Genomic DNA, 16478 nt, shown 5'->3' with positions numbered 1-16478 from the left:
AGATCGTGAACATGTTTTGTCATCAGATTCATGCGTTGTTTGAAATTGTCCGAATAAAATACGTCCAATGCATCCTCAAACCTAGGTGAGTATTTTTACTCCGGCGTGTGCGCATTCGTTGCCATTAATTAAAAATCTTAGTAGTTAACTTTGAACTTACATATATCGAAAATAAATCATAATTATTTTGTATAGTGAATATTATATAAATTTTATTTTCCCAGATAATTTGAATATCAAACTAAACATTCCTAAATGGTCCGTGGGGGATTGCATGTTCACAAAGCTAACATATAACACATATATGCTGTTAAATAAAAATAGGTTAGGTTAGGGTAGGTGATTTCACAAGTAGTTATTCACTTCGCCTTCAAAAAAGTCAATTTTAACAATTGCATCGACGTCATTGATGGTGAACACTTAACCTGTCCATAACCTATATTTTCAGGTATAAAATTAGCACGCTATTATTGAATTTAAATTAAAAAACAGTGGACCCGCGCTAATTCGACAAACATTATGCTGGGCGATGTTCGGAAGTTTTTCGATTGACTTGTACAAAATTTTGAATGGAAATTCAATATTAACAAGACACAATCCTAGTTGCTGTGAGTGGCGACGGATTGATTTGAATCTTTTTCTTGAATGTTTCCCTATACAAACTACAGCAAAGGTCTCCGTCTACGTCTATATACGTCGTTTTTTCTCAACTTCCGATAGGCTATAAATAAAAGATAAGTTCATATAGAATAATAATTTTATTACTAAAAGATCTGTGGACAAGCTTTTCAATACCCTCTTCAAACAAAGTTGCCGCCAATGTAGCCTAACCGTTCAGTAGCAATAGAGTACAAAACATACCTTGAAACTTCCGATAATTCCGTAGATAAAGCAGTAATGGTTAATCGGCGGTTTTCTTTAACCATTTTGTCAACTTGTTGTTGTCAACTCGACATTTCAGATTTGCGTCCTTAGCCCCTTTCATCATGCACATCATTACGACCATCTTTAAACTTTCGACGCCATACACGCACAACACCATCACTCATGAAGTTTTCCCCATACACACTACTCATTCTCCGATGAATTTCTTCAGCACTAAGGTCTCCATTCTTTAGAAAACGAATCACACTTCGTGATACACACTTGGCGGGAGCATCAATAATGGCGAACATGTTTACGTGGTTGTAGCACAACGCCGACTGACGCTTGAATGTCAACAATGGCGGAATGTGTAGTGTGAGAGCTTCGCAGTCGCCTAATGCGCATTTATACCAATCCTCCACATTTTTGAATATTTTTTTCTACTGCTTTTCATTTCATTTCTTATTGGAAATATAATACTATTGTGTGCAATTATTTTTTTTTAATTTAAGCTTGTCATTCGTGTACAAAATGAACAGGAAAGGTTCCATTACAATACCTTGTGGAAATTAAATATAAAGTTTCAATTGGCAAAACTTTGATCACGTAAACTATAGTTCCACAATAATTATTCTTTAAACTTCGATTGTTTATTGGATTTGTTTATCGAACATTAATTTTGTCTGTTGATAAAATGATGAATGGAACGCAATGTTTAGGCAGAAAGACGTGCAACTCCAGATATTTTCCAACAACAATTAAATTATTTATGATCCATAAATAAGTACGCCTAGCCACAACACAATAGTGAAAAATGAGTCGTCAAGCACGTTCCGTTCAGTGAAATTTACTGTATATATGTATTATTTTCATTTAGTTGAAAAACAATAATTTCCCGCGTCAACATATACATCTATTTTTACTGTAGGACTGTTTCAACAAATCAGAATCACTCTTGACTTAATGAAACAATAAAGTTTGAGGTGATGAATACAAAATGAAAGATGAAAAGTATCTAATCAAAAATGAAGGTTCCACTTCGATTATGGCGACTGTACTATTTCACTTGGAGCAGTTTTTTTTTTATATTATATCTAACGTTTTGGCATTTATTTAAGAGTTGAAATTTATTCGGAGTATTGTAGAAGCGCGGAGTGGTTATCGTGGAGTTTGCCTTTTTGTATGGTGTTGAAAGCTGGACTTTGAAGGTCTCCAGCATCCGTAAGGTGGAAGCTTTTGAAGTGTGGCTCTTTAGACAGATCCTGAAAATACCATGGACGGATCGGGTGACCAACGACGAGGTGCTAAGACGAATGAACAGAGAACGAGAGCTATTAACCATTGTAAAGAGACGGAAAGCTTCCTTGGCCTAATTTTTAGAAATCAAAAAGATGCCTTATTACAGCTGATCATGGAAGGGAAGATAGAAAGCAGGTGCGGCCTGGGTAGAAAAAGGGTTGAAAACCCTTCGAGATTGGTTCCATGTACGTGATGCCGTAAATCTAATATGTTTTGAAGATCGTGAGGAATTCCAAAGAATGATTGCCAACCTTCATTAGAATGAAGCAGGCACTGAAAGAAGAAGAAAGTTATAGTCTCAGAGGAACATTTTTTTTTCTTTTTGCTTAGCGGTGATTAAGTAGTGAATGCTCAAAGCTTGTCTCACGATTACGATTAGAAAATGGATCTAGTGTTCGAAAATGTAGGTATTGATGTAAAGATGCAAAATTCTGGTCATCTTTGTTCAGTTCACAATTAGAAAACAATGAAGGCGATTCGGAAAGTGAATCCAAGCATTAATCATTAAAAAATCGTCTTTTCGTTCCATTTTAAATAAACTAAACATCAAACAACTTGAATTATTTGAATAAATTAAAAAGAGAAAAACCAAATATTAATTTTTGCACCTACTGATCGAAGGTAACATTGAAGGAAAAACAGAGATCGGAAGGAAGAAACATTGGGCAGTTGACAGGACTACACGATATACAATCCTTACTACAGACTGCAAGAAATAGAGAAACGATGGAAAATGTTATCGCGAAAATCCATTTGTGGATATGCATTGGAAAAAGAAATGGCAGCAGTGCTACGTGTCAGCGTATTATCACTAATATTCATTCCAGAATAGAAGAATGCCAAAAACTTATAATCACATTTCAAGTGCAGTTTAATTTTCCATCTATTGCGAAACTCGAAAATATTCTTGGTTCATTAGATTGTGAATTGTACTGTAGTTAACGTCATTTATTATTCATTAGATCTGATTTTGTCCTTCATAATTTTTCGTTAGCCTCAGTAATCTTCTAAGCATACCTCTACCAATTCCCGTACCATATGGCCTAGTTGAGAAACCAACAGAACTCCCTTCCGAGAATAGTTGGTGAGACGACGGAATGAAAAGCCTCTATCATTGCCACACTTGTTTCTATTTGGTTTATTTTCGATTATATTTTTTTGTTAAAACTTACGCTTCTATCTTGGGGATGTAGCAAAAAGCGTCTACTAAATTCGCACATTTTGATAAATTGGCATTCAGCATATCATATATATCGATTTTCTATAGTGAAGAACATGAAGCCCGGCGACATAACTGGCAATCTAGACATTCGAAAAAAGTGTAAACTATCCATTAATATGATTTTGCTTAATCGAAAACTATTTGATAAGTCAAAGGAATGGGCATACTCATGAATTGCATTCCCACAAGCCTAATTGGTATTTTACACTGATAGCTTGAAAATGGACAAGAACCAAGTTCCTATTCCAATGGTATCAGTATCCAGGTGGAAACTTATACTATTCGTACGCAGTACAACGAAACTACCGCAGATATTTATTCTATTAGATGAAAGAGTAATAAAAGCTAGGATAGGAATGCCCAAAATCTGTGAATTAACTGGAAGCAAACAACAAAGTTGTTATAATGTGGATCCGACCACACCAGAGTGCAAGGCAATGAATAATTTGACCATCTTGTAAAGAAACCGAACCTTTCATATGTTTCCTAAAGAGCCATCGAGTCATAAACAAAAAGAGTGAAAACAAGAAATCAGGAAGATAGAGTAAGACTCCAGGTCTGCAGCAATCGAAGAGATTTCTTTTTCATTGTACACTTCTTTACATGAAGAAAAGAGGAGCAGAGGAAAATTACTGGTATGTTCTGTGACACTGAACCACATGAAGAACATTGACTCCGGACAGCTCTTGCCGTTTGTGCAAGAAACACAAGGACAAATGATACGGTACTTAATTAATTACAATTTATTAATCAAAAGACCGATAGGTATCTATACACCTTCACGCTCTAGATCATCTGATCTAATCTACATACAGAATTCATTGACTGATTCGTTTTGTACGGGACACACCTGGTGTATTAGGTTTTATTCATCAAAAATCATCACTTCAAAAATAATACAAACATTTTCCAATAGTCCTGTTTCTCCTTTTATTTGGGGTTTGAAACCAGCCACTAGTTGCAGGGCGTTAGGTGTGGGAAATATGTTGGATGTAACAACAATTCATAATTGAATATTTCACAGTTATTTCCATCTCCAATGAAATATAACTGTGATAGATTTATTGATTCGACACCAATACTAATTACGTTCGATGTTCGGTTTATCGAAAAGAAGAGGAGATAAATACAAATTGAAATCAAACAGTGCCTCGTGGAGGAATAACGTACTTCCCATTTTCTACCAAGGCAATTATATTGTTGACTTATCTTTAAATAACATATTATAGTTTATAAAAAGCCACTATAATAACTTCGTATCTAAAGACGTTTATATTTTGCATACAAGAATTAATGAATACTCACCGATAATTTGTATATTTTCTAATATATATTTCCCACTTAAAAGTTAAACACTCGGTAGATATACACCGACGACGACGACACATATATTCAATTCAATTCAGTTGTTTTTAACAGAATTGCGAACCATGACATGACATGGTATTATGCACGAAACCTTTGGACTACTACTGCGTTTTCAGTTGAACCCGTTTCGTACATACATGTATACAGACTTATTTTTAATTTTCGTACTATAAATACACGTTTGAAGAGACGCCAGACGAAAAAACACTATAAAATCCAAGAGGTCGGAACGGAATCCAAAATAAAAAATAATCATTTACAGGAAACAATTCAATTTATTTATAGTAAACGGCATTGTTCACTATTGACTTACTTGATAATTATTCGGTTGGATATAAAAACTTGCTTATATGCTCAAGCATTTTTGAAATTCCACGCATACAAATTTCGAGCGAAATAAGATGCAAATCATTCTTGAATCATATCTTTTTGGTCTAATTCTTTTAATATCGATATCGAGAACTTTTTATTATTTCTCCTAAGCGATTAATTTGACCTCTATTTATTAAAGAGAAATAGTAAACCAAAATTATGATAAGAGCGCGATCAGCACGTGAGCACCGCGGGCGAAACGCTACGTGGCATCGTTATTGGTCCAAATCATAATATATCACAAATAAAAAAGCCGCGTGGTAGGAGCGAGCGTTGCATCGCTGAAGAAACCGTTAGATAAGGTGTAGTACAGGGACGGCATCGTATTATAATACTGCAGTGAGATTTTTAATATTGGTCTGTTGCCTAATGTTCTTAAATATGTCTGACCCGGAGACAGACGATGAAGCTGTTGATATTAGCTATACTCCGCCTAAGAAAGAACCGAGAAGCTTTATTTTAACGCTAGCGAAAAATAAATATTTATAAAAATGAAATGCAAAAACATTATGACAAGACTGTTGATGACGTTATTTTCAAAACGGCTAATATTTTGGGAGTATCTTCGTCAAGTGTTTTTCAAATATATCGATTTCTATATTTGAATATGTCCATCAAGTACACGTGAGTCTAGCTCACGGTGGTTCGAGTGCACAGATTATATAGGAGGGTGCATCAAGCGCACCTTTGCAGGTATAAACACGATATCTTCAATCCCTGTATTTAGCCTAAAATGTTTATTACCGTCTTCGATATTGTTGTTTTGTGATTTTTCTTTTCAAATAAATATCTTACAATAGAAGTGATTTCAAGTTTAAAAAAAAACCTTTACTATAGTTTATTTCAGAAAGGTATAGATTAATAAAACCTCATTAGGTATGCAAAGGGACATTGATTTCATTGTAAAATTCTTTTTCTTTTTATCAAGTGCAGGTAGTACCACCCGGGTTGGGGTCAATATATGGGCTTTGCCTATTGTTATCCATTCACAAACACTGAAAATAGTGTGCCAAAGGCGTGCCGGTGGGATACTCGTAAAAAGGAAAGCCGAATCTGATATAGGGTTGGAATTAGGCAGAGGCACTAATAGAAGGTTAAACGGTACCTGAAAACATACTTTTCCTAATTCTCTTACACAATTACTTGAAATTTTAATATTACAAACAATACTATTTCAAGACCTACCTACACCTATGGCCGACACCGAAATTGAGCCGAACTGGACCCCAATTCCCCATTTTATTACTCTATACCTTTCTGAAATAGAGTATAATATTAGATGAACACCGTTACCGAATTGGACGTAAAGCTGAAGAGTTTATTTACTGGAGGTATGTTCAGGAAAGAAGAAGCAAATGTAAAGGTTCACTGAAAACAACAGCGGTCAAATACGAAGTACTACAAGCAACGCCTCAAAAAATATTGTATGCAACTCGTGGAAGATAATTTTGAAAAATAAATGGTTTTTCGATTATTTTTATGACCCAAATTCTTTTGAGATCTGCCAATGATCCCTTTTAAGATATACAATTAGATTTCGTGCCATGCCCCATCTTGTAATACAAATCCTTAAGAATATTTTCTCATATATCTTATTTTCCTATCTATATGGTTTATAGGAACTTTTTACGTGAAATTCTTGGGAAAATCAACAACGAACATATCAAATAAAACGTTTCATTTGCTTAATTTTTCATTGTACTATAAACTTTTATAATTTCGTTAATGACGTAATTGCTTAAAATTGGCCTTGAGCAAATTAATGTACCGAATCCACGGCCATAACCCGTGGACCCTGTTGGGGCCCCGAAAAACACTTTTACTTTTGTTCGGTTGTTTGTTCTTTGTATACATTATATATTTATACACTGCATTCTCCGCAGTTGAAATTTTCGTTAGTTGAAAGATTAAAATTTCAATGTTGTCAAGTATGTATAACGAAAATTGAGTGTGAAAAAAATTTGACGTTAATACTGAATGTGTAGTTGTTTCTGTATAGAAAATTAGTTAATTATTTGAAACGTATTGTTTACAAAGCGAAATTTAGTTGAGGTTTCTTCATGTTTTGTTAAAATTCATCAATTCATTGTGTATTTTTTAAGTATATTAACATTGCCATTTTATTGCTTTCTCATAACTTAATACCATGTTTTCCATATACATTAACCATCCTCTTGTTTATCATTTTGCTTGGTACCGAATTAAACATGCAGACTTAATAATTCAGGTTTTCTTCTCAAACATACAAATTTTTATTCCTATTTCTTATAAAACTAGCATCATTATCAGCTCTTTCAATTTTGGTATCAATTCTTCTGGTTGAATTTCCAAGGTCGGCCCTGTCCAGCTAATTTTAAAAATTCGGCGAATTCGCGCGGCCTTTTTCGAGCGGCATCTTTGACATTTTTTATAAATGGTGGAACTCGTTTGATGTTTATTTGTATATATTTTTTTTAGTAGTAGGTGGTTTATTTACAGCATTTCTTCTAAATAATTTCCAGGAAGGTCTATTTATTTATTTGTTTTGTTTTTTTTTTTGTTCTAAATCAAGGGAATTCTTTTGGGATAGATATATAAGTACGTAATATAGCGCAGTTAGTTAGTTTTGAATATATAGTAGTAGTGAACAGAACTAATTAGCAAAGTAGTCAAAGATTTCAAATAAATTAAATAAGTGATAGTGTAGTTATAGTGTAAATAAATTAAGAACGTAAGAGACAGTGTTTATCAGTTCACTCCTCGAATAGAAAGATTGTAAATTGCGGATGTGATTCTAGTTACAGATATCGAAAAAAAGACATAAAAGTTGAAGATTATTTGCTACCATCTTCAAACCATGAGTAGTATTTCGATTCCAAATGAAACAATGCGTTGAAGATTTTAGGCTGTTAAACTATAAGGATTTTTGAGGGCAGGTTCTAAAGTTGCTATTCAGAGAGGCTTTTGCTTCAATGAGCATATAATTCTATATGGAAATATGATTGTACAGATTTACAACATTATTATATGTTTGTGTAATTTTTCTATTGAACCAATTACCTTCATTTTAGACGATGATGTTCGACTTCATCTTGAAAAGATGCTTTGGAATTGTCTTTGGCACAATAATTTTTACAATAAACATATTTTCAGATAGATTCTTATTCATTGTAAGCTATAAATTAAATGAAATGAAGGTATTATTTTCTATTTAAATATGTTTTATATAACTTTGTCAAAGTTTAGAATAAATCATATTTATAAACTTATTCGCAATTTAAATTTGTTACTATGGTCAATTATGGTAGCTGTTAATATAAAATATACATATATTTTCCATATAATAGATGTACTTGAAAATACACCTACTTTGAGACCTACAATGATTTGCTTTTAAATAATATCCAAATGCAAATATCCAATAATTGGAAACAATTAAAAATGATTACGCATTGTATAAATAAATAGTAGTTACCAGCAATTTGATTCAACAACAATGCAATATCTAGAAATGAATTCAATTCGTCGGTAGATCTATTCAATAAATTCAGCTTTAAAAAATCAGTAGCAAATTTAAGGTAAAAAATATGGTTATTATGAAGAAATATCTAGTAAGTTATTGACAAATTTCAATTTACTACAATCTATGAATCGTTTTTAATAAAAAATTTGGCTCAATGTTATTCTCAAGCCTTTTTTTATATCCTGAATACCTACACGCTTTATGGTGCTATCCACTAAGCGTTAGCCTGAAATACTCTTTTGGCCAATGTTACTAATGACGTCATGACCAACGTTCACGACGACCCTTGTCAAGAGGTGAGTCGAAGCGTTGAAAAATTAGCGGAGTTTTCAAAATTCACAGATCACCAAATTTCTAATTATCGCCGGAGAATTACTTTTACTAATTTAAATTAGTTAAATCCTTCATTAAAAAGTTCAATGTCTTACAAATTATAACATAACCTCTTCAAGCTTTACGCTGAACACGCTTCATAATACTTAGGATTCTAGACCAAGTGGAACGGGGAAGACCGTGGTCATGAACGTTATTCTCGTCAGTCCTTAGTGGAATGCACCATCAGTATACTAAAGTAGACCCTTTTTCTACGAACTTCGTCGCTTACTAAATAACTTTCTATTGAACAATTTTAGACAAATGTATATCAATCTGTTCAGCTTTACTGTGAATTGTAAGAAAACGAAACTCATATAGTAAGTTTTCAATTTCTTCAGAAAAGGTTTTTGGGAGAAAAATGAACCATCACGTTCGTAAGAGATGTACAAAAAGCTTTTGATTATAAGTAGTTTGAAGATTCAATTTATAAATCAAGCAAACGCCATAAAATATTTGATTAAAATTCTGCGTTTGTGCTTAGAAATTTGACCTCTGTTTTCGCAATCCAACTGGAGTTTAAACTTTAGTTTTATCTACATTTTTTTTTATTTTTATTCACGCATGACTTAGCTATGTCACACTATAAAAATATGATGCATCTTTATAGTCAAAATATTCATACGTCGCCCTTTAACTTGGCCTTCAGCTTTACGAACAAAAAATAATCGAACGGATCCAGATCAGTGCTATAAGGTGGGAGTTCAATCTTTGTGAAGCCACATTTGTGTAGAGTAGCCTTGGAAAGCTAAGCAGGGCGGACTAGATCATAGTCATGAAGTACCTCAAGCTGATGTTTATTCCTTAAATTCAATCAAAAAGATACACTAGCCGTCTCAAAATGTTGTAGTTATCAGTTTCTTGTTGCTTTTCGTGACCCTTGCTTTTTTTGGCACGGAATCTCATTTCCATTTTTTTGGACGATTGATCATAGTTAAAAACAATCGTTTCATTACCCGTTACCGTTTAATGCATTACACTTTCTTGGTCCTCGCGCCAAAGTTCAAAAAATCGTTAACAACATTCTAGGATAACAGGATAACAGGATGTTCTATAAGAACGAACCTCTTGAACAGTCGGATGACATTGTAAATGCTTTTGCTGATTTATTTTCAATTCGTTACTCGTTTTAACAGTATTTATTCAAATATGTCATGTGTTAGTTTTTCTTTAACTGCATTTGAAGTGTCTTTATCGACTAGACGTATGTGTTATTCATTGAAAATCCTTTTCAAAATTCTGATGACTAAAATTGGCTGTTCAGATTTCCTTCTAAGAATTGATAGAACTAAAGTACTTTCACCTCCATATAGAATGAACCAATATCATTGTTATATGCAGATCCCTTTGTATATTTTATTTCTAACATAAAAAAGAAAATTTTTACCCTTTTGTAGTCATGGAATCATCTACAACTGTTTTATTGTTTATTTGGAATATTAATATTGATCTTAATTTAACTGTTATCATTTTTTTCTCAACAATTGGGCTATAATTAATTAAAATAAATTTTTATACTGTTTACGCTAATGACAGTTTGGTAGATTTCATTAACACCTTTTTCAGGCTTTTTGTTAATTATTCGCTCGTTCCAACTTGTAGAAATATTTGCAAAAAAACTAGCTAAATATTTATTTATATAGGTATCGGAGGATAAAGCAAATTCCAATCCCAGTGGTTTAATCTTAGATATTTTAAAATCAATGATAAAGTATACCTTCTGTCTCTAAATACCTACGATAATTGTCAGTATTGGTATGTGTTCATTTTATAACTAATCGACTACCCACTGTATATTACACGTTTAGTTTTTCTAAAAAATGATTCAATAACATTCAGTCAACGATAAAATAATCCATTTATCAAAACATGTGTTTTGATATATGAAATATCCCGTAGGTACTGTATGAACTTATAATACTATTTCATTCATAAAACGTTTTTATTCAAAGACGCAAACGTTTTGTTTGTTGTTGTCCTATAAACCCTTTTTTTCATTCTCAATTTAACGAGTTAAATATGCTGTGCTTGATAATAAAGATGGGATTGGCTTCGCATGACAAGTAACTGTGGTTACAAAATAAATATCTTTACCAATCTTTCTTTCTATCTTATCCTTATGCCTTATCAGGCGTCGAATTGGAACTCCATATTCAATTCCACCTATTATTTCTATACTTTCTGTCTCTAGTACTTTGATTTTCTTTTTTCGATTCGTTCTCTTTCCTTCATCTGGCCAATCTAATTCGTTTTAGGTCTTCCTTTTTGCCTGTTTCCAGCCATTATCTGCTTATCCTTATTATGTTTATACCACTCCATTTTTAATGTATTTATGTTATTGATAATTGATGTTTCCTTCGTGATTTACTTTATGAGTATATTTCTGATTATGTTTTTCCCAATATGTTTCTCGAATACTCGATTTAAATGGCTTCAATATAAGTTTCTGTAGTACCCAATTCTTTGTTGCATATATTTTTGTAGGATAGTACATTATATATAGTTTGTTTCTTATCCTTATGCCTTTTTAGGCGTCTGATTGGAATTCCACGTTCTATTACACCCATTTTTTCAATACTTTCTGTCTTTAGTACTTTTATTTTCATTTGAGTTTTCCCTTCATTTCGAACTGTTTCCTCTATCTAGTTAATCGATTTCTTTTTTTGTTCTTCATATTTGCCTTTCACATTTTTGTATATATATTTTGTTGGTATACTGTTGTACTGTTTTTATTTTAATGATTATTGATGTTTGCTCCGCGTTTTCCTTTATGCGTACACTTCTGATTCTGTCTCATTTGATTCTTCTTAATATTTTTATCGAAGATTTCATTTCAGTTGAGTCAATTTCAGTTTCATGGATTCTCTGGATTACCTACCCATTTCTATATTGTACACTTTTATATTATTTATTATTCTATTTCCATATTTATTTGATCGTAACCCAGCTCCCAACAAAAATCTATTTATTTGGGCACAAAACACTAACAAACTTTCCAGCGTTGAGAGTTCTATTCTACTCGTGGAATAATTAAAGTGAGTATGGGAAGTAATCTAATTATACAATTATGGAGTTCTTTCTTCTAAATTTTTCTTTTCAGTTCCATAATTTTTATTCAATTCCCTTTAGTTTCTCCCCACTTTTCAGTGCTCCAATTTTTTTAGGCCTTCCCTTTCCTTATAATCTACTTTTGGTCATTTTAATTGCTTGGTTGACTCACCCAGTTGAGTTTTTTTATAGCATTTTATCTTTGAGAACGCCTTCTTACTGATTTTATCATTATAATATTTGTAATTTTGACTATTATTTACTTCTCCAAATATTACTGAAATGAAGAAGTTTATCACTACTGTCTCATTCTTTTCTTGCAGTTCCTGTTATTTTCTAGTTTAAATCATTGAACTTCTGTATTTTCTTCTCTTTGTTTCTTTCGTTTTCTTCTATTTTCGACTTTCTCTTTCTTCGACCTTTTCTCCAACCCACCCATGTCCACATAAATGTCTAGCATCAAAATTATCCCTTTTAAATTTAATTACAAAATAACTAGTTTTCTTTTATTACTGTATTAGTCCACTCTTGTCCATTAATTGATCATATTCTTTCTAAACTGTTTCTTCATTTCTTTTTTGTTATTTCAACTTCTAATTTCCATAAATTTATCAATTTCTGCATTTTATTTTTTGCGATCCGTACTACATCATCCACATTTAACAAATTACTTCACTTATATAGCCTCTGAATATTCATAGCCACTATTTCTATTCCTTTCCTTTTAAATATTTTTACTATTTTACCCATGATTGAAACAAATAACCATTGGGTTTGAACTACCTCTTTATTTTTTCATAAGAAATATATCTAATCTTCTTTTTCCTAACTGTATCTTGCATCCTACTATTTCTTATGTACTACTTCCACTAGTTATGTTGGTATTTCGATTTCTTCTAAGCATTACTATATTTCCTCTTCATCAAAGTCAAAAGCGGTCGTCGTATCTATTTATCTTCTCCTTCTAGGATTTTCCTTCTACCAATCTTCCGGTGGATTAGCTCGTTTTTCTCCTAGCCTTCTCCACACATTTTCTCAAAATCTACTTTATGAGACTCCGGTATAACCTCTATCTAAAGTTTGAATCATATCTGTTATTTTCTCAACTTGATTGTTTTCCTTTCCAATTTTATCCATCTATTTTATCATTGCTGGTGTTGTTTTGTCTTCTTCTCAAGTTTTTCCGTTTTCAATTTACCTTCCGGTTGCTTCTTCTGTCTTCTTCTTTTTCCATGTTATAGAACTGTCATACTCATTTGCGTAAGCTAATTCTGTTGTTCTATTTGTTAATAGAAATAATGCAGCTTGTGTTGTGGTAAATACCGTTCCAAAATAACACCAGAAAGTAGTAACTTTACAGTTTGTTTATTCCATTTAAACAGCCAGTACATACTTCTACCGGATGTGTAAAGTTATTCGACTGTAAATAGAAAGGTTCCACTTCCGTTTGTCTTATCGAATAAATAAATAAATGGGTCCCATTCACAGCCTGGTTTCCTAGTACAGGTGATAATATTCAACACATTTAGATAAGACATAAAAACAGCAAATAATTTATGAATTGAAATTTATATTTTGCATTTTTTACATATCGAAATCGATGTATAAACATAATGTAGTAACTTGGTACGAGTAATTTAAAAGTGAAAATGAGTCTATGAAGGATAAGAAAAGGTCGGAATGTTCTTTAACCTCAAAAGTAATTGAAAATGTGCAGATAATGAACCAAACCGTTTATTCAAATAGTTGATCGGGGTATAGGAATGTTTGCGAAGAAACAGACTTTCAAATTGGGCTAACGGCTTTCTCTTCTTCACTATAATCCACCTCTTTACTTTTTCATATATCAAAAAAGTATTAAAAGTGAGGCGTTTTGATACCATTCCCGTTTTTGAGAACTCCAAGTCATAAATTCAACTTTAGATTATGAGGTAACTAATTTTTACTTTCACTTTTTGATCAAACCTCGTAAATAGAAATACTAAAAGTAACATATATGGAATATTAAAGATGTGGGGTGAGATTTCAACAAGATACAGCTTCCGATTACAGATGAATTATTAAGCTAGTGGTGGACATTGTTAATGAATCAAAGAAGATCGTTTATTGTACCCAATTTGGAATTTGACACTAACACAAAGAAAAAAATGGACAATTAGATTGGGATAGAGAGAGGATATGAATGAGGTTATTTAAAAAAAAAGGTAGAAATTGAGTTGGATTTATCTTCTTTTGGTTCTCCACCAACCAATGATTCGCGATGAACAGTGAATAGCAAGAACGTTTAAAATAGATTTTTCATTTGTGTTTTTATCTATTTATATAAACGTTACTTTAATCAACGTTTTTTCACGTAACATCCTAATTCACTATGTATTACTTCGAGTCGAAACTTTACTTTAGGAACGTTATCCACCTTTTTGTTTTCATTATCAATTACCGATCGTAGCGGTTCTGTGAGTGCATTCACCCAGTTGTTTCTAAATTGTTTGTTAAGATAAATGAATACAAATTGGGTCGATACGATCCATAACCGTGGAAAATTTAAATTGTTTGACATTTTTTTGCCGCTAGCGACAGAAGACGTAGACTATAAAAATTAGATTTGATTCTTAATTCGTTTGTACATCATGATAAACGTCAGGTGAATAAATAATTAAATTCGGCTTCACATTGTTGGAAAAATTATTGATGATTTTGTATTTAATATGTACAAAATATGGTTTGGCAAATGTGAAAGGCTTAATAAGAAGCCTCAAAAGTATGTGGGTGATTCCGTTCTAACTGTGATTTTTTGTATTCAAAATTTCAAGATTTTAAAATTTAACTTTTCTAACTTTTTTATGCATATTATTCATCTATTTTACTGTAAAAATAAAACTCTAAGAGGAATTTACTACAACTTCAAAGTATCACGAGCAAGACACAAATGTCGGATTTTGAGTTCCACGGTACTGACTCATTTATCCACGGTACTGACATGGTAACTTAAGATATTAAACAACAAGTGCATCAATTTTCCTCAGTTTGATCATAAACATTAGAATTTATAAGGTAATTAGTTTAAATCATTTGTTACGACAAAAAAAATTAATAATTTATCGGTAAATTCTAGGAATGGACATGACACGGTACTGACATGGTAACTTAAGATATTAAACAACAAGTGCATCAATTTTCCTCAGTTTGATCATAAACATTAGAATTTATAAGGTAATTAGTTTAAATCATTTGTTACGACAAAAAAAATTAATAATTTATCGGTAAATTCTAGGAATGGACATGACACGGTACTGACATTCAAGTGATGTAGTATAAGTTTTCTTTAAGTGGCAAGTTATATTGTATAAAAATAATGTTTAAATATCTTAAGAATTATTCAATTAACACAAAATTTTTATTAATTGATTATTAATTAATGACTAGTACAAAAAAACAATACAGGACATTGAATATCACAGTTAGAACGGAATCACCCATGTATGTATAAATAAAACATTAATATGGTGTAGTAGTTTGAAAAGATGTCAAATCGCCTCAAAATTCTACCCAAAATTATGTCGAGAAACTCACAAACAACGAAAATGTAAATATATTACAGAATATATAAATTGTAATTTCTAAACGAGGTACAGTACAAAGTGAATAAGCAATAAATGCAAGCAGATTTTGCTTTTACTTTAATGGCGTTGATGATTGTTTGAAATCTCTCTTCGACGATTATTTTTTATGTCGATGCTCTGCATATTTCTTACATTAGTATGAGTTCTCATTGACCCGCAATAAAATTTTTTGGAAATCAGACTTTCTTATTGTTAAGTCAAACAAACTATATTCAAAGAAATACTACAAAGAAATTTGCATGTAAGTATATCTGAAAATACTTTATAGGGACTTATTTTCATTATTGTGGTATTTAATTTTGTAATTGAATATTTGTAAACCAAAATCAATTGTTTGTTTAGTCTACTCTCTAAATTCTTCAACGAAAACAAAATCTCATTTGCCACTCATAATACAGGGTCCTTCACGACGAGCTGAATCGATATGTATGTGGGAAAGTTCTGCGAGTGAAGTTCTGAAAATTTGCTTGCATAGGTTTTTGCGAAATGCTCGTTTCAGCTAAAATATTTTCAGTTTTCTGAAATTTCCGGTACGGCACAATTTTCTGAACACCCTATATAAATTTTTTTCAAGGATTTCACAGATTTTGAAAGCTGTAAGTGTTATTTGTCCAAATCCCAAACATATTAGAGCTGACTCACTTAAAGTTAGAAATATAATTTTTTTAGTGGAGGACTGCATGTATCCAAAAATTTCTAAAATGTGAAATAATTAAAAAATGGTGGAGTTTAGGTATACGATGCCCTAAATAAAATTATATTGAAATTTTGTGTATATTCCAAAAATTTAATAAAAACCATAGCAATA

Source organism: Diorhabda carinulata, chromosome 2 (assembly GCF_026250575.1).
Source record: "Diorhabda carinulata isolate Delta chromosome 2, icDioCari1.1, whole genome shotgun sequence".
Lineage (NCBI taxonomy): Eukaryota > Metazoa > Arthropoda > Insecta > Coleoptera > Chrysomelidae > Diorhabda > Diorhabda carinulata.
The sequence above is the reverse complement of the archived record's forward strand: the minus strand, read 5'-3'. Positions refer to the sequence as shown.